The 18,769-nt window shown below is 43.2% G+C and overlaps 1 protein-coding gene and 1 long non-coding RNA gene across 3 annotated transcripts in view; both read left to right on the plus strand.

Annotated features, from left to right (window-relative positions):
• Positions 1–18,769, plus strand: part of LOC309524643 (uncharacterized protein) — a 189,885-nt gene that overhangs the window by 28,953 nt on the left and 142,163 nt on the right. The gene's annotated exons all lie outside the window — the stretch shown is intronic.
• On the plus strand, positions 11,636–18,548 carry LOC309525362. 2 transcript variants are annotated; one of them, XR_014216172.1, is made up of 3 exons: positions 11,636–11,699; positions 14,651–15,042; positions 18,468–18,548. It is a non-coding gene; the product is annotated as an uncharacterized lncRNA (long non-coding RNA). The 2 variants fall into 2 exon arrangements; XR_014216173.1 differs by lacking the exon at positions 18,468–18,548 and having other exon boundaries at positions 14,651–15,719.

Genomic DNA, 18,769 nt, shown 5'->3' on the forward strand with positions numbered 1-18,769 from the left:
ATGGTCCAGCTCTCACTTCCATACATCACTACTGGGAAAACCATGGCTTTTACTATACGGACCTTTGTTGGCAAGGTGATGTCTCTGCTTTTTAAGATGTTGTCTAGGTTTGCCATCGCCTTTCTCCCAAGGAGCAGGCGTCTTTTAATTTCGTGACTGCTATCACCATCTGCACTGATCATGGAGCCCAAGAAAGTAAAATCTCTCACTGCCTCCATTTCTTCCCCTTCTATTTGCCAGAAGGTGATGGGCCCAGTGGCCATGATCTTCATTTTTTTTATGTTGAGCTTCAGACCATATTTTGCGCTCTCCTCTTTCACCCTCATTAAAAGGTTCTTTAATTCCTCTTCACTTTCTGCCATCAAGATTGTGTCATCTGCATATCTGAGGTTGTTGATATTTCTTCCGGCAATCTTAATTCCGGCTTGGGATTCATCCAGCCCAGCCTTTCGCATGATGAATTGTGCATATAAGTTAAATAAGCAGGGAGACAATATACAGCCTTGCCGTACTCCTTTCCCAATTTGGAACCAATCAGTTGTTCCATATCCAGTTCTAACTATAGCTTCTTGTCCCACATAGAGATTTCTCAGGAGACAGATGAGGTGATCAGGCACTCCCATTTCTTTAAGAACTTGCCATAGTTTGCTGTGGTCAACACAGTCAAAGGCTTTTGCATAGTCAATGAAGCAGAAGTAGATGTCTTTCTGGAACTCTCTAGCTTTCTCCATTATCCAGCGCATGTTTGCAATTTGATCTCTGGTTCCTCTGCCTCTTCTAAATCCAGCTTGCACTTCTGGGAGTTCTCGGTCCACATACTGCTTGAGCCTTCCTTGTAGAATTTTAAGCATAACCTTGCTAGCGTGTGAAATGAGTGCAATTGTGTGGTAGTTGGAGCATTCTTTGGCACTGCCCTTCTTTGGGATTGGGATGTAGACTGATCTTCTCCAATCCTCTGGCCACTGCTGAGTTTTCCAAACTTCCTGGCATATTGAGTGTAGCACCTTAACAGCATCATCTTTTAAAATTTTAAACAGTTCAGCTGGAATACCATCACTTCCACTGGCCTTGTTATTTGCAGTGCTTTCTAAGGCCCATTTGACTTCACTCTCCAGGATGTCTGGCTCAAGGTCAGCAACCACACTACCTGGGGTGTATGAGACATCCATATCTTTCTGGTATAATTCCTCTGTGTATTCTTGCCACCTCTTCTTGATGTCTTCTGCTTCAGTTAGGTCTTTACCACTTTTGTCCTTTATTATGGTAATCTTTGTACGAAATGTTCCTTTCATATTTCCGATTTTCTTGAACAGATCTCTGGTTCTTCCCATTCTGTTGCTTTCCTCTATTTCTTTGCATTGCTCGTTTAAGAAGGCCTTCTTGTCTCTCCTTGGTATTCTTTGGAAATCTGCATTCAATTTCTTGTATCTTTCATTATCTCCCTCGCATTTTGCTTGCCTTCTCTCCCCCGCTATTTGTAAGGCCTCGTTGGACAGCCACTTTGCTTTCTTGCATTTCTTTTTCATTGGGATGGTTTTAGTTGCTGCCTCCTGTATAATGTTGCGAGCCTTCACCCATAGTTCTTCAGGCACTCTGTCCAGCAAATCTAAATCCTTAAACCTGTTCCTCACTTCCACTGTGTATTCATAAGGGATTTGGTTTAGATTGTATCTTACCTGTCCAGTGGTTTTTCCTACTTTCTTCAGTTTAAGCTTGAATTTTGCTATAAGAAGCTGATGATCTGAGCCACAGTCAGCTCCAGGTCTTGTTTTTGCTGACTGTATAGAGCTTCTCCATCTTTGGCTGCAGAGAATATAATCAATCTGATTTCAATGTTGCCCATCTGGGGATGTCCATGTGTAGAGTCGTCTCTTGTGTTGTTGGAAAAGCGTGTTTGTGATGACCAGCTTGTTCTCTTGACAGAACTCTATTAGCCTTTGCCCTGCTTCGTTTTGATCTCCAAGGCCAAACTTGCCAGTTGTTCCTTTTATCTCTTGATTCCCTACTTTAGCATTCCAATCCCCTATAATGAGCAGAACATCCTTCTTTGGTGTCACTTCTATAAGGTCTTGTAAGTCTTCATAGAATTGGTCAATTTCAGTTTCTTCAGCACCAGTAGTTGGTGCATAGACTTGGATTACTGTGATGTTAAAAGGTCTGCCTTGGATTCGTATCGAGATCATTCTATCATTTTTGAGACTGCATCCCAGTACAGCTTTCGCCACTCTTTTGTTGACTATGAGGGCCACTCCATTTCTTTTACGGGTTTCTTGCCCACAGTAGTAGATATGATAGTCATCCGAACTGAATTCACCCATTCCCGTCCATTTTAGCTCACTGATGCCCAGGATGTCAATATTTATTCTCGCCATCTCATTTTTGACCACATCCAACTTACCCAGGTTCATGGTTCTTACATTCCAGGTTCCTATGCAATATTTTTCTTTACAGCATTGGACTTTCCTTTCGCTTCCATGCATATCCACAACTGAGCGTCCTTTCGGCTTTGGCCCAGCCGCTTCATCAGCTCTGGATCTACTTGTACTTGTCCTCCGCTCTTCCCCAGTAGCATGTTGGACACCTTCCGACCTGAGGGGCTCATCTTCCAGCGTCAAAACTTTTATATGCCTGTTGTCTTTGTCCATGGAGTTTTCTTGGCAGGGATACTGGAGTGGCTTGCCGGTTCCTACTCCAGGTGGATCACGTTTGGTCAAAACTCTCCACTATGACCTGTTCATCTTGGGTGCCCTGCTCGGCATAGTTCATAGCTTCTCTGAGTTCTTCAAGCCCCTTCGCCACGGCAAGGCAGTGATCCATGAAGGGGGGCACAGTTTACTTGAGTACATTAATTTATTATAAGTGATTTGGAGTTATTTGTTCATAAAGGCCGGTGTTTGTTTTAGTATCTTTCACGTCCCCTTTTGGGGGGAAAGGTAATACAACTCTGTTCAATATTGAGTTGTTTATAAACTTGAAGCAGCTGGGTTAGCTCAGTCAGTAGAGCATGAGGCTCTTAATCTCAGAGTTGTGGGTTCGAGCCCCATATTGGGCAAAAGATTCCTGCCTTGCTGGGGCTGGACTAGATGACCCTTTTAAAATATGTAAATAATGAACAAATTGATCTTCCTTTCACAATCTAATTAACCTAATTTACTAGTTGCCTATGAATTCTTACCTATATTTTGCCTATAAGCAGTGTAAATGGTGCTGAATTAGGCTTGCTGGTTTATAGTGTATTCTAAAAAACACACACACAACACCCCCCCCCAAAAAAAAACAAAGCAAAAAAGAATAAATAAATAAAGGGGAAAGGGGGGGGGTGGTTTAGGAAGGGAAGGTGAAGGCCTGCGGTCTTTAACCTGTGCACCTGGTCTTAACCTAGTTTCATTGGCCATTGGGGATTACTGATTTTTGGATCTGATTTCTTTCCAAGTGTGGTCGGTTTGACCAATTTGCACAATTAAAGTTTGGAGTACAAGGGTTACTGTTGTGGCTGATATAATGGCTTCCGAGAGAGCCCAGCAGGCGCAACCTTCTGTTCCTCCCCAAGAACTCCCCAATATAAGTGGGTCCTGTGTTCAAGATGGGTCAGGGAAGCCTCCTGTGCCCTGCAACCCACAGGCTTTGTCGCAGTTTTTTCTCTTCTTTTGAAACCTTTTACCAACAATTCAGGCCCATGGTCACTGCGTCTTCTTCCCAAATAGTGAGTACTCCTGATTGCATACCCGTTACTGCGCCAAGCAATGAGGAGCTCCCTTGCACTTTGGCCTCCTAATTTAGTGTTGCACATTCAGGTAGCAATCCATCTATGCGTCCTCACACACGATCACAGTCTACGCGTCCCCGGGCTTCCACTGCCAGATCCTCAGGTGGTAGGGCTCATGCTTCCAATTATAACCTTTCTGCCTCTCCGTCTACCCCAGACTTCCCCAGTATTCTACACGAGTTACAACTTCAGCCTTTACCGCGGAAGGGGGCTCTGAAACATCATCATCGGAGGAAGAGATGCCGGGGCAACAGGAAGTTTAAATTCCCAATATTAAGAGATCTAAAGGAAAATAGTGCCCTCTTGCTAAACCCGCCCCCTTGTAGACATTCGAAAGACTGTCAAATCAACTATGCCGGCTTCTGCCTGGCTTTTTTACAAATAAGTCTTGACCTCATCATTGTTAATGGGGCACTCCCCGGGGACAGAGAAGGCGAGTACACATTCATAAATACAAATGGAGCCAGCACAGTAGACTACTGTCTCACTAACAGGAAGGCTTTCAAATCAATTAAAAAATTCAACATCAATAATAGGACTGAAAGCGATCACCTACCTCTAATCGTCTCCACTACTGGCCAAAACTCAATTCTTACATAAAGCACGAGGGAAATAGATAATGCAAATGATCTAGGATTCCACAGAAAAAAATGGACACCTGAGATAGCAATTGCAGCTGAGAATAGATTGAATTCACAACTGCAATTAAGTTAAGATCAATTATAATTAACAATCTATCAATAGATTCCTCCCTGATGGCTTACAAAAATTATGCATTGCTTTGAAATGATTTGTTGTGTCTCTGGACCGTAATAAAGCTTGCTTGCTTGCTTGCTTGCATGCTTGATTATTATTATTATGACCAGAATGTAATTGAAACTAATAAGATTTTGGAATGCAGAAAGAAAGAAAATCATCTAACTGTCAAATCTAGCACGCGGGGGGGGGGGGTGCATGTTATCTAAATTATACAATTTGGCATTTGAAGTAATTGTATTATAAATTGGTATCATTATAATGAATGTAACTGAAAACTAATAAAATTTATTATAAAAAACAATCATCCTGTTCTGCTTCTTGAAGGCTTTGCCAACATCAGAAACTGCAGAAACTGGCTGCTGGATTTTTTTCTCCCTCTCTCATAACACCAGAACTCCACGGAAACATCCATGGAAGCTGAACATTGGAAAATTCAGGAGAAAACAAAGTTTGTCTTCATCCAGCACATGGTTAAAGTATGGCGCTCTTTCGCCCAGGAGGCAGTGATGATCCCCCACTTGGATGGCTTCAAAAGAGGGCGAGAAAGGTTCGTGGGGGAGAGGGCTATTGAGAGCGTCTAGCCATGAGGTCTGTGCTTTGCCTCCTTCTGAGTTACTGGAAACTGCAGACGGGCAGAGAGCTCTTGTGAGTTTCCCACAGGCATCTGGGTGGCCCCTGTAAGAACAGGGTGCTGGACTCCATATGCCCATGGCCTCATCCAGCCGGGCTCTTCTGACGTTCTTATATTCTTATGAAGCTCAGGTTAATAAACAGTCCTCATGCTGAGTCAAAGGGGAATTCAGGGAAAAGGAGAGGCAGGGAAGGAAATCCCTCCCCTTTTAGTTCTGGCTTGCCCTGTTGGCTTCAAACCAACTAACAGTAGTTTTAGTAGCATGTAGAAATAACTGAGACCAACTACTGCAATAACAATTCCAGGAAATCAGTTCCAATTCCAGAAATCCAGGAAATTTACTAGCAGCTGCTGCCAACGAGCCTGTATACGTAAATTTGGCACCAGCTGAAAACATTATAATCTGCTTTATTGTTTTAACTTTTATATGTTTTAAGTGAGGGCTGTTCCCGTGCCTGCCTGCCACCCCCCCCCGCCCCAGGTTTTATTGTTTTATCTTTTTGTAAACCGCTCTCAGGGTTTTTGTTTTTACAATCAAGCGGTGTTCCACCCCCTCCGTGTTTTGCTTCCACACTTTCGGGACATTGGGGGACCTAGTCCCGACCCCCTAAAAATATTTAGGAGGCCCAAAAGGATTTGGCTCCCAGGAGCAGCCCTCATGCCAAGCCAGAGGGGAAGGCCAGACATAGAAAAAAGGAGAGGGGAGGAGGGAAATTCCACCCCTTTTGTTCTGGCTTGTCCTGTTGGTTTCAAACAAACTAACAGCAGTTCCAGAATAAAGATTTGGCTTCCTGCAAACAGGGCCGGATTTAGGTTTGATGAGCCCCTAAGCTACTGAAGTAATGGGGCCCTTTATATGTCCAGCGATCCTTTGTCGTCAACAAATTGTTGCAGTTTTTTGTGTTTAATATATGCTATATGGTAATTTATAGATAATAGGTATCCAAAGCCATTTGCACATAACAAAATATGTATTTTATCGAAGTACATCCAGTTCCCCCCCTTTTACATTTTTTGGGGGCCCCCAAGACAGTGAGGCTCTAAGCTGTAGCCCTAACCCCGTGGTGAGTGCCGCCCGGCATTTTGTCACTCCCCTCAGTGGTGACACCCGGGGTGTCCTGCACCCACCACACACCCCTTCCTCCGCCCCTGCTCCTAGGCTGAGACAGGCTGGAAATTAGGCTGTACAAAAATGATAAGAGTTTTGAAGAGACCAAGGACTCAGCTACATTAGTCAACAAACAATGTTTCGAATGCGTTATAAACATGCAACACCAGATGGTGCCAGAGAGCAGAAAGAATTTCTATGCGATTTTTACATAGCAGTTTTTGGTGTTTTTTTGGAGAAAAGACAATTAAGAATAGACGTTAGAGATGTTTATAAAATTACAGTCTTTGTGCCAAGTTTGAACGATTAGCATTAATAATTGTATTATAAATTGGTATTGTTATAATGAGGCTATTATTGGAATGTAATTGAAAACTAATAAAAATTTATAATTAAAAATAATAATCACATTATGGATTCAGAAATACATGATGCGTTCATAAGGCTGCCGAGAAACTAGTCCTACTTATCATAATCAGTTATAAGACTGGTTTCTCAGTATACTAGATGGTGGTATCATTACCACACAATGATGAGAATCAGGAGAGGAGTTAATGTCAGGAGGGGTGTGTAATATTTTCCCTTCGTTATCTCTACCAGCAACATGGGGTTGTGGGAGGCTTGCTTAAGTATTTATTCTCTCCTGTGTCTACATATGAAGCATTACCAAACAGAGTAAAAGCTGCTTTATGTTCACATGATGTTAGCATTGACAAGACTACCCACCTCAAAATTAAACAGATGTCTGGCAACAAAGATATCAAAACTAACATTGATGTATTCCAGGTGGTGTGTATAATCTGGTCAGCCCAGCTGAAAGAGATGAAAATAGAAGCATGATTTCAGAACCAGTTCATGCAATGATGCGTGATTTTCTTCCTGGGCTTGGATTGCAGGTGTTGAGAAATCAAAGATCAAACATAACACAACACAATAAAATATAAATTCATAAATATAAAATATACAATCGGAGCAGATTGCAGCAATAGCTCATGGGTTACCATAAAAAAATTACCCTGAGGCAAAGATCACAAGACGACCTGGCCGGTAGCCAGATTCTGTGACTTCAACATTTCCCTAGTAAGCTATTTGTGTTGAGAAACCTATGTTAGGGTTCCCATCTTCCGAGCTGCAAAAACCCAGACACATTTGGGGCATTCCCCCTCCCCTCCCCATCCCACATCTCTGTCCCACGCCCCCTCCCTGCCCCACCTAACCTACCTTTCTCCAGTCATCCTCCTTCACAGCCCTCTGGGAGCGTTGGGGGAAGTGGTACAGCATGGCCTCTACCTGGCAGAAGTGGCACAGGCTGGGTGATTTGGTGGCTTGGAGGCTTGGTGCTGGCGGCAGAGTGGCGGCCCTGGCGGTGGTGGTGTTGCAGACCCTGCTGTGGCACTTCCAGGCAGTGCGTGAAGGGGGTGGAGAGTGGCAGGCCCTGAAGAGCGCCTGCCCTCTCCGACTCTTCAGTGGCATGTGCCTGCCCCTCAAAAGAACCCCTAGATATATATGGTATATCCCTAAACCTGGACATTTCGTGTAGAATGCAAAGATCCGCCCAGATGGGCAGGTTGCCCCCCCAAAAGAAGACATGTCCAGGAAATCCCAGACATAGGGCAACATTAACCCATGTCTTAAAATAATAATAAATAATAATAACTTATTATTTATACCCTACCCATCTGGCTGGTTTCCCCAGCCACTCTGGGTGGCTCCCAACAGAATACTAAAAACACAATACAAGATCAAACACTAAAAACGTCCCTAAATAGGGCTGCCTTCAGAAGTCTTCTAAAAGTCAGAAAGTGGTTTATTTCCTTAACATCTGACGGGAGGGCATTCCACAGGGCGGGCGCCACTAAGACAGGATGTTGTCTTATGGAAAGAAAAGCCATCTTTGAATGGAGAAAGGAAGCAGAGCAGGAAGAAGAGAAGCCTACCTGCCCCAACCCTACCATTAGGCAGAGTGGTAGGAGGTCCATCTCGAACCTCTAGGAGAGCTGGGATTTGGTGTTTTCCAGAACCAGGTGGTTCCTGGATAGATCAATTAAATTTGTGTACCGCACCCTATCCGCAGGTCTCAGGGCAGTTCACAGTTATGATGGTATTTCTAGGGGTGTAGCTTGGGGGATTAGGAACTAATAAAAGTTGGGGTCTTCTTTTGTTCGGGGCTTCCATTTTGCTTTGTCTTGTTGCGGGAGGGAGTCCTGTCATGACAGTATCAAATAAAGGCCAAGCCTACATGTTAAGTTGTGGGCGAACATGTCAGACGACACAGCGATTCTTTAAACAGCTCTTCTTTATTCAGATGCCAGAACAGAACTAGCTGAGGAGCTCAGTCAGCCTGCTTATATAGAGCTCCAAAGCAATGCAACTGTTGCCATTTTCTAAAACTATCCAATCACTGAACGTCACTTTTCGATCCATCATTTGCATAACTATCTACAGTATCCCCCTGCTGGCCCAGGGTGAGAACTTCAGTACATAACACTACAGGCTGCTGATTTGCTCCAAGTTATCCTGGTTGGTGTCTTTGCTTTTGTCCAAGGGAGCCCTCGGATACCTCCGTTAACACTGCCCAGAGTGGTTGGGGCAGCTCAGTAAGATGTGTGGGATATAAATAGTAAGATTATCATTATGGAATGGGACGTCCCTATTTTCATCAGAGAAATGTTGAAGGGTATGGACCCCCCCCAAAAAAAAATTGGTTGTAGTTAAAAAATAAAATCAAATTGCCTAGAAATTAGCAGAGTTGAGTGTCACTGCTGCAGAAAGGTCTCAGCCAATCTGAGGAGCAAGGGAAGAGGCTTATGTCCCTTCTTTTTAAAATAGGCATTTCCTCCTCCCCCCCACCCCGCATACCCCCTATGACCCCCCACTCCAAATCAGCTCTGGGGTGTCAAGAGAACACTAGAACATTGTGCATGGGGGAGGGGAGGGGAGATATTTCCATCTGGGGAGGGGGAATTCCATCTGAAAATGTTTGTGCTGATGGAATGATCACCTTGACACATACCCAATTCTACCCACTGTGTTTCACCTTTCCAGAGCAGTGCTGAGCCGGAATAACTACACAGGTACTACTCAAGCAGAAATGCTGCTGAGTAAGTATGCATATGAGCAGTGCTCCCCCCCCCAAAATGTTCATTTTCCTTCACATATTGAAATACTGCCCCTCAATGAGGCCAAACTTAGATTCACAAAATGTTATGGGGTATGCGTAGCCCTGCGTACCCCCAGGAATAAAGCACTGCTTATGAAAGTCCTGGAGATTTTCCTGCATGGAAAAACCCTAGCGTTGACTGCAGTTTGAAAGCACATCAAAGTGCAAGTAGATCAATAGGTACCACTCCAGCAGGAAGGTAAACTGCATTTCCTTGTGCTGCTCTGGTTCACCAGAAGCGGCCTAGTCATTCTGGCCACATGACCCGGAAGCTGTATGCCGGCTCCCTCGGCCAATAAAGCGAGATGAGCACCGCAACCCCAGAGTCGACCACGACTGGACTTAACGGTCAGGGGTCCCTTTACCTTTACCTAAACTGTATTTTGGGTTCAAAGCTTGATGTTTACGGATTAATGAGTTTGAAACAGCTTTTTCAGGCTCCTGGCTAAGTTGATCTTTAGGCTGTTTGTTCCACATTGAGGCAGAAGTCAAGGATCCTACTCAGCAGAAGCAGAAGTGATAAGATCGTAGTTAAAACAAAATAAAAAAATTCCTTCCAGTGGCACTTTAGAGACCAGCTACGTTTGTTATTGGTATGAGCTTTCGTGTGCATGCACACTTCTTCAGATAGTAGTTAGTACACATTGCCATTTAAGAACAGGTATCCCATTAAGACCTTCAAGTCCAAAGGCAACAATTTTTCACTTTCTTCAGTGTTCAACCTTTTACAACCTTCTGTGTTCTTGTTAATGTTCAATCTGATCAGCTCACCTTCAGATTGGGAGGGAAATAGATGACTAATTGCTGTGGGGCCAGTTCCCTTTGTGGGTGGGGAGGGGATGGCAGAGAAGCAGGAGGGGGAGTGGGGGTAGAGCTGAACGCAGCGGCCACAAGGCTTCAACGGCCAGCGGCTTCTCCTGCCGCTATCATTGGCGGGAGTCTACTTTGACCCTCCTTCCCCTCCCTGGCAGGAAGAGGATGAGAAGGAGAGCTAGCCAGAGAGGAAAAAGAATTTCTATGCGATTTTTGCATAGCGTTTTTTTTTTCTTTTGAAGAAAAGACAAAGAAGAATAGACATAAGAGGTGTTTATAAAATTACAGTCTTTGTGCCAAGGGAACTTCCACCCCTTTTAGTTCTGACTTCCCCTGTTGGCTTCAAACCAGCTAACAGAATTTCTAGGAAATGAGTTTTAGTAGCAGCTGCTGGCAACAAGCCTGTATAGTCAAGTTTGGCGCCAGCTAAAAACATTCTTGTGTACAAAAGCCTACCAGTTGTTTAGAAAGATGATGTAATTATAATCTGCTTTAATATTTTTACTTTTGTATGTTTTAAATAAGGGTTGTGTTTTTTCTCACTTTTTTAAAAAATCTTTTTGTAAATCGCTCTGAGGTTTTTCACAATCAATTGTTGTACGAATTATATGATTCGCAGGTTGGGGAAGGCAGAGACTCTCCTGTGCATGAGTAGCTTAGGTTTGTTACTTTCAAAAAATAATGAATTCTTACTGCTTTCTGCTACTTAACCATTTTTTATGGAGCAGATTTGGGGCACCTAAATGCTTGCCATCTTTTGTGAGACCTCGCATTGGCTGCCTCCAAAACATTAAGATCTTTCATTATTTTTAAAATCTCATTGTCTTATGCATTCCTCCCTCAAGAGGCTACATAAAATTATAGAAACCAATGCTCTTTTCAACTTCCCGCAGGCATTTTCCTGCCACTATAACACTTTTAATTTTCTTTTACTATAATACCTCCCTTGCTTCAAGTAAGTTTGTTACTTGTTAGTCTCAGAACTCAGCAATCGCCAAGTTGCCAGCAGCTGTTTCTCCTTCTGCACATTGAGGGTGATCACATTCCCCGCTGGGATGTTCTGCCCTTTGTTTGTGCGATTGATTTTAAATCATGCTAAAAATTCTTTTACACTTTGTGCCCAAGACTGCCTTCAGCCCCTGACAGGATTGCACTGCTCTCTGAAGCAAGGCAGAAGACCTTGGGCAATTGAAAACATCTCTAGATTCAGGCTGGGAGTGACATTAAAGACTGGGTGGGGCTGGAGTCAGAAACTGCTGACAAGGACTTCGCAGGTGAGAACGAGGAAGCGGGGGAGGGGGAGGAAGAGGAGGAGGAGGAGGGGGAGGAGGGGGGAGAATATAAATAGCAGGAACCATTCGCTTTGAAAACTCTCTCTGTTTTTGCTTCTTGTGGGCTTGGTCAGCAGCAGATACTTGTTCCTGCACTGCAGAACCTGGCGCTGGATTGATTCTGCCAGAAGGTAAAAAGAAGAATTCTATACTATATTGGAGGAGGGAGAAATATTGGGAGGGGGGGAAGGAAGATGGGGAGGGAGACTGGGGAAAGGAGAAGGAGAGGAGGAAGGGGGAGAGGGTTTGGGGCTGAAGAAAAAAAATTCTAAAATAATATAAGCACTGCTCTTTTTCTAAAAAAAATAGGGGTACTCTCATTTTGACTCAAAAAAATCTATAGAAAAATTATAGTTGAAATCGAGAAAAATAAATATAGTAACTGGAAAGGGCAGAGAAGACGTACAGTGGTACCTCGGGTTAAGTACTTAATTCGTTCAGGAGGTCCGTTCTTAACATGAAACTGTTTGTAACCTGAAGCACCACTTTAGCTAATGGGGCCTCTATCTGCCGCTGTGCCGCAGCTGTGTGATTTCTGTTCTCATCCTGAAGCAAAGTTCTTAACCCGAGGTACTATTTCTGGGTTAGCGGAGTCTGAAACCTGAAGCGTATGTAACCCGAGGTACCGCTGTATTCCAAAAGGTGGCTTTTAATTTCCTTTAAAAAGGAAACGCAGAGGGGAAAACACAAATCCACAGACCAAAATCTGTGCTTCTGCCAAAAAAGAAAAAAGAGAAAAAAGGAATGAACTGATTATTAAGGACCACAGAAATTATTTTTTTTAAAAAATCCAGAAAAGAAGGGGAATTTATGTCCTCCATCCCTCTCCTGGCCGAACTCTGGGTGGGATCAAATGACTGTGGAGAGTTTAGATTAAAAAATGTTTAGGGGTACGCGTACTCCCACGTGGCCCCAGAAAAAAGCACTGAATATAAGGCTGGCTTTGTTTGATTGGGGGAACTGCTAGAATACATTTGGGCGTCATGAGGGAGGGGGGGGGAGAACGTTCCCTTGTGCAAGGAGAAATCTTTGTGCTGACAGAACATTCTCCTAGCACTGCTAGGAACGCAACCCAAAGTTCTCACCAACTCATTCAATATAATAGGGAATCTAAGAATGGCTATACAGTGGTACCTTGGTTCTCAAACGCCTTGGTACTGAAACAACTTGGAACCCAAACACTGCAAACCCAGACATAAGTGTTCCAGCTTATGATCTTTTTCGGAAGCTGAACATGCTCTATTTTGAGTGTTACACTTCTGATTTGAGTGTTACGCTTCTATATTGAGAGTTATGCTGAGGTCTGTCAGATTTTGCTATTTATTTTGCTTTTGTGGCTCTTTTTTGTTTTGTTTTTGTGACTGTGTGGAACCCAGTTCAGCTACTGATTGATTGATTGTGTGACTGCAGTACATTGTTTATTGCTTTCATTTTATGGATCAATAGTCTTGTTAGATACTAAAATTCATGATAAATTGCTGTTTTAGGAGGTTTTTTTTAAACGTCTGGAATGGATTAATCCATTCTGCATTACTTTCTATGGGAAAGCATGCCTTGGTTTTGGAATGGACTTCTGGAACAGATTAAGAACTAAGGTACCACTGTACTGTTGTTCAGGCTTCAGAAAAAAGTAGAAGAAATTAGCAGAAATATGAGGCTCTCTGGATTAAGCCTGCCAAATTTTAGGCAGATCCGTTTGGAGGTTTTTGTGCCGGACACCTTTATTAAAGTGGGTCAGACCTCACTATTAAGTTGTGGATGGACATAGCAAATGACACAGAGATTTCTCCAAGTGGTTCTTTATAGTAAGCTGGAACTGAACTGAACTGAACAGCTCAGCTGGCCTGCTTGTATAGCCAGCCGGCTGTCAACATTGTTACAACAACAACCCAGGGTTTCGGGCCTAAACTAACTGATGTGGACCTGAGTGAAAACTACATACACAATACCCCCCTGGTGGCCAGGGTGAGAACTTCAATACATAACTCACCTGGAGCACTGTGTCCATTTCTGGGCACCACCATTTACGGAGGATGTTGACAAACTGGAAGGTGTGAAGAGGAGAGCGACATTTCCTCATAAGGCTTGGAAACCAAGCTTAATGAGGAGGGGGAGCTGGCTATGTTTAGCCTGGGAAAGAGGAGACCGAGGGGAGCTAACAGTAGCCATCTGCTACTCTCTATTTCTCAATGCCAGGCCAGTGGGTGGTCCTATATTTGCATAGTAGTTTCCCAATTAGATATTGCTGTAAGTTCAGCAGAGGAGATTGGGGGGGGGGGGCTAGGCTGCATGCCTGAGACTCTGCTAATTCCTAGATCCAGCAAGGGCTAAAATCTTGGTAATGGCCCCTTAAGTGTGGGTCAGGAGTGTGGTGGAGTCAAGTGAGGGAGGAAATGGAAGAAAGACAGGCTCTGACTCTGAATCTGACAGGCTGCAGGAGGAAGCAGACCCCCCCTTCCTACCAAGATATTGGTTTCCCGAGACACTTTTGGGGAAGCACAGAGAGTTTCCAAGAAAGGGGCGTAGATACCAGGCAGCCAGATAGGCAGAGGATTGACAGCTCTTCTCTGGAAAGCGTAGAATTTCCCGACCCTCAATCCCGAAGAGCTGAAATTGTGAGATTGCAAAGGAAGTGGAAAAGTAGAAAACAGGTTTTCCTGTTGTGACTACAGTGATGACTCCGATTAACCAACTGTGTCCATTTCTGCACGCCACAATTTAAGGAGGATGTTGACAAACTGGAACGTGTGCAGAGGAGAGTGACATTTCCTCATAAGGCTTATGAGGAGGAGGAGCTGGGTAGGAGGAGACTGGGGGAAAATATAATACAATGACTGCTCCCTTTTACTTTTCTCAATGCTTTCATTTCATCAAGTAGATGTAGAAATATTACTGTAATCATTTAGACTAAAAAGAAAAAATATTTCATATATGAATTTTCCAGCTCTGTAAATTAGTATATGTAAGATCACCTTTAGGGCTTTTTGGGGGGACTATACTAGTATGGAAGCAAAACTGCACCTTTATAGACTTCAAGGAGAAATGATTTATTTTTCTCTGCTCTGTAATTTTGTCTCCACAGAGGAATCTTGGTACGTTGATGCTATGGCAAAAACTGATGTTGTGATGAATTTTTGTGTGGCAAAAGCACAGAATTGATGCTTCAGACTCTGAAGAGGCTTTCGTTTCATTGGGAATAAAAGGAGTCACGAAGACAAAACAAAGTGGAAAACATACTATATCTCAAGAAATTCTAAAACTCTGTGTAACTAGAGCTGAGTAGCATTTACTGTGAGGTCTGTGGATCCTCCTGGGAGAAGGAAAAGATGGGTTTCTCTGAAACTGAAAAGACAGAGCAAATGCTCCCCATGAATCCAGATGCAGCAGAGAATGCGGAATGTAGTGGAATCATAATTAATGGAAGCACCAAACAAGCAAGAGAAGTCTCTCCGAAACCAGGCCATTTTCCATACGGTAAGTGAGTTCTGATGAGAAAGGCATGAGTTTGTCAGAAAAGTTATGGATTTGCTGCTGGGATGAGAGCTGCAGAATGCAGGCCAACTAATCAAATTCATGGAGACGCTAATCTATTCAGGCAATTTAAAACCATTGGAAAAGGATGGGTGCATAGACACTTGTGTTAAAATCGAGGGAGGCTTCTCCGACTCTTCTTAGTTCCTCTCTCAGATGGAACTATCCTTCCTCACGCAGGCATGCATAAGGAGAAGGGGGGTGAGGCTGCCCTTGAGGAGAGAGATTCCTGGCTGTTCTCCCAGTTCCCCTTCCATGTACACCAAGAATGGAGAGCTTGTCTCTCGCCAGATGTTGCTGGATTCCAACTCCCTTCCATCACTCCCTGCCAGCATGGCCAGTGTAGAGCAAAAACATCTGGGGGACCACATGGTCCCCATTCCTGCTGCACACAGACCTAGAGAGTCTCTGATAAGCGAAGAGACCAGGAATCTGCAAGTGCAGGCGCATGGTCCACAGCATTGACTAGCACAGTGGCACTTTAATGCGTTGTTGTTGTTGTTGTTGTTGTTGTTGTTGTTGTTGTTGTTATATGATGCCCATCTGATTGGGTTGAATGGTATACATTACAGTAGACCATACTGACATTTATATTTGAGTGGGTGATTTTTATATATATATATATATATATATATATATATATATAGAGAGAGAGAGAGAGAGAGAGAGAGTATTGGTTGTTTCTAGATTTGCTGAGAGTTTTATTTTATATATTTTATATATTTTATATATATATATTATTATATATATATATATATACATATATATATACATATACATATATATATAGATATAGATATATATAAAATAAATAAAATAAAACTCTCAGCAAATCTAGAAACAACCAATACTGTGTAAATCCCCTGGCAGAGATCCCCTGCTCAACTGACTTCACAACTTTGCATTCTGCAACACTACTTCAGAACATATCTTTCAAAACATATTGGTTCCTCTTTCTTCCAGGATCCTAATCTGACCAACCAAGTGTTGGCATATTTACATGCTGGTGACATGGCATTAACTGAAATATTATATATATGTTGTTGTTGTTTAGTCGTTTAGTCGTGTCCGACTCTTCGTGACCCCATGGACCAGAGCACGCCAGGCACTCCTGTCTTCCACTGCCTCCCGCAGCTTGGTCAAACTCATGTTGGTAGCTTCAAGAACACTGTCCAACCATCTCGTCCTCTGTCGTCCCCTTCTCCTTGTGCCCTCCATCTTTCCCAACATCAGGGTCTTTTCCAGGGAGTCTTCTCTTCTCATGAGGTGGCCAAAGTATTGGAGCCTCAGCTTCACGATCTGTCCTTCCAGTGAGCCCTCAGGGCTGATTTCCTTCAGAATGGAGAGGTTTGATCTTGCAGTCCATGGGACTCTCAAGAGTCTCCTCCAGCACCATAATTCAAAAGCATCAATTCTTCGGCGATCAGCCTTCTTGATGGTCCAGCTCTCACTTCCATACATCACTACTGGGAAAACCATGGCTTTAACTATACGGACCTTTGTTGGCAAGGTGATGTCTCTGCTTTTTAAGACGCTGTCTAGGTTTGCCATCGCCTTTCTCCCAAGGAGCAGGCGTCTTTTAATTTCGTGACTGCTGTCACCATCTGCAGTGATCATGGAGCCCAAGAAAGTAAAATCTCTCACTGCCTCCATTTCTTCCCCTCCTATTTGCCAGGAGGTGATGGGCCCAGTGGCCATGATCTTCATTTTTTTGATGTTGAGCTTCAGACCATATTTTGCGCTCTCCTCTTTCACCCTCATTAAAAGGTTCTTTAATTCCTCCTCACTTTCTGCCATCAAGGTTGTGTCATCTGCATATCTGAGGTTGTTGATATTTCTTCCGGCAATCTTAATTCCGGCTTGGGATTCATCCAGCCCAGCCTTTCGCATGATGAATTCTGCATATAAGTTAAATAAGCAGGGAGACAATATGCAGCCTTGCCGTACTCCTTTCCCAATTTTGAACCAATCAGTTGTTCCATATCCAGTTCTAACTGTAGCTTCTTGTCCCACATAGAGATTTCTCAGGAGACAGATGAGGTGATCAGGCACTCCCATTTCTTTAAGAACTTGCCATAGTTGCTGTGGTCAACACAATCAAAGGCTTTTGCATAGTCAATGAAGCAGAAGTAGATGTCTTTCTGGAACTCTGTAGCTTTCTCCATAATCCAGCGCATGTTTGCAATTTGGTCTCTGGTTCCTCTGCCCCTTCGAAATCCAGCTTGCACTTCTGGGAGTTCTCGGTTCACATACTGCTTAAGCCTGCCTTGTAGAATTTTAAGCATAACCTTGCTAGCGTGTGAAATGAGTGCAATTGTGCAGTAGTTGAAGCATTCTTTGGCACTGCCCTTCTTTGGGATTGGGATGTAGACTGATCTTCTCCAATCCTCTGGCCACTGCTGAGTTTTCCAAATTTGCTGGCATATTGAGTGTAGCACCTTAACAGCATCATCTTTTAAAATTTTAAATAGTTCAGCTGGAATATCATCACTTCCACTGGCCTTGTTATTAGCAATGCTTTCTAAGGCCCATTTGACTTCATTCTCCAGGATGTCTGGCTCAAGGTCAGCAACCACACTACCTGGGGTGTACGAGCCATCCATATCTTTCTGGTATAATTCCTCTGTGTATTCTTGCCACCTCTTCTTGATGTCTTCTGCTTCAGTTAGGTCCTTATCACTTTTGTCCTTTATTATGGTAATCTTTGTACAAAATGTTCCTTTCATATCTCCAATTTTCTTGAACAGATCTCTGGTTCTTCCCATTCTGTTGTTTTCCTCTATTTCTTTGCATTGCTCGTTTAAGAAGGCCTTCTTATCTCTCCTTGCTATTTTTTGGAAATCTGCATTCAATTTCCTGTATCTTTCCCTATCTCCCTCGCATTTTGCTTGCCTTCTCTCCCCTGCTATTTGTAAGGCCTCGTTGGACAGCCACTTTGATTTCTTGCATTTCCTTTTCATTGGGATGGTTTTCGTTGCTGCCTCCTGTATAATGTTGCGAGCCTCCACCCATAGTTCTTCAGGCACTCTGTCCACCAAATCTAAATCCTTAAACCTGTTCCTCACTTCCATTTATTTGCATGAGGCAAGCTTGAAAATTCACTATCCTGCATTGAATGAATAAAGCTTCTTCTAGCACAGGGAAATCTTGTTTGGTTGAACAATTCATTTTAATGCATTTTGTTTTGCACATTAATGGATCTACCCGTGATGTGTTGGAACCAACCCTATGTTATACAGAAATGTACGAGGGCTTAAACTGTACGCCCTTAATGGTTTGTTTTACAATAAAGATTAAAATGGCTTCAGGTTATTCGCTTGAGGTTGCTGCGATGCGTGAACAAAATATCCCATTCTGTTTCTACATAGGATAGAGATCTCCTGTCACTTCCATGCTGCCAGCAACAAAAACTTTCAACTTCTGTTTTGAGGGCAATTCAGATGCTCTAAAAGGGATGGGTAACCTTTAAAATTAAAGGTTTGTGTGGGGGGGGGGAGGAGAAAATGCTCGCTCCAAGCCCATTTTTGTAAGGTCGCAAATATAAGCTGCACTTTAACTTTTCATGGTCAGAATTTGGAAAAAAAGTGAGGCTTATATTCAGGCCTATACAGTAAACATTATTGTGCATCACCTTGATAGTTTAGGAGATGGTAGCATGTGAATACTTTTT

This window comes from Podarcis vaucheri, assembly GCF_965113315.1.
Source record: "Podarcis vaucheri genome assembly, chromosome: 2".
In the NCBI taxonomy this organism is placed as follows: domain Eukaryota; kingdom Metazoa; phylum Chordata; class Lepidosauria; order Squamata; family Lacertidae; genus Podarcis; species Podarcis vaucheri.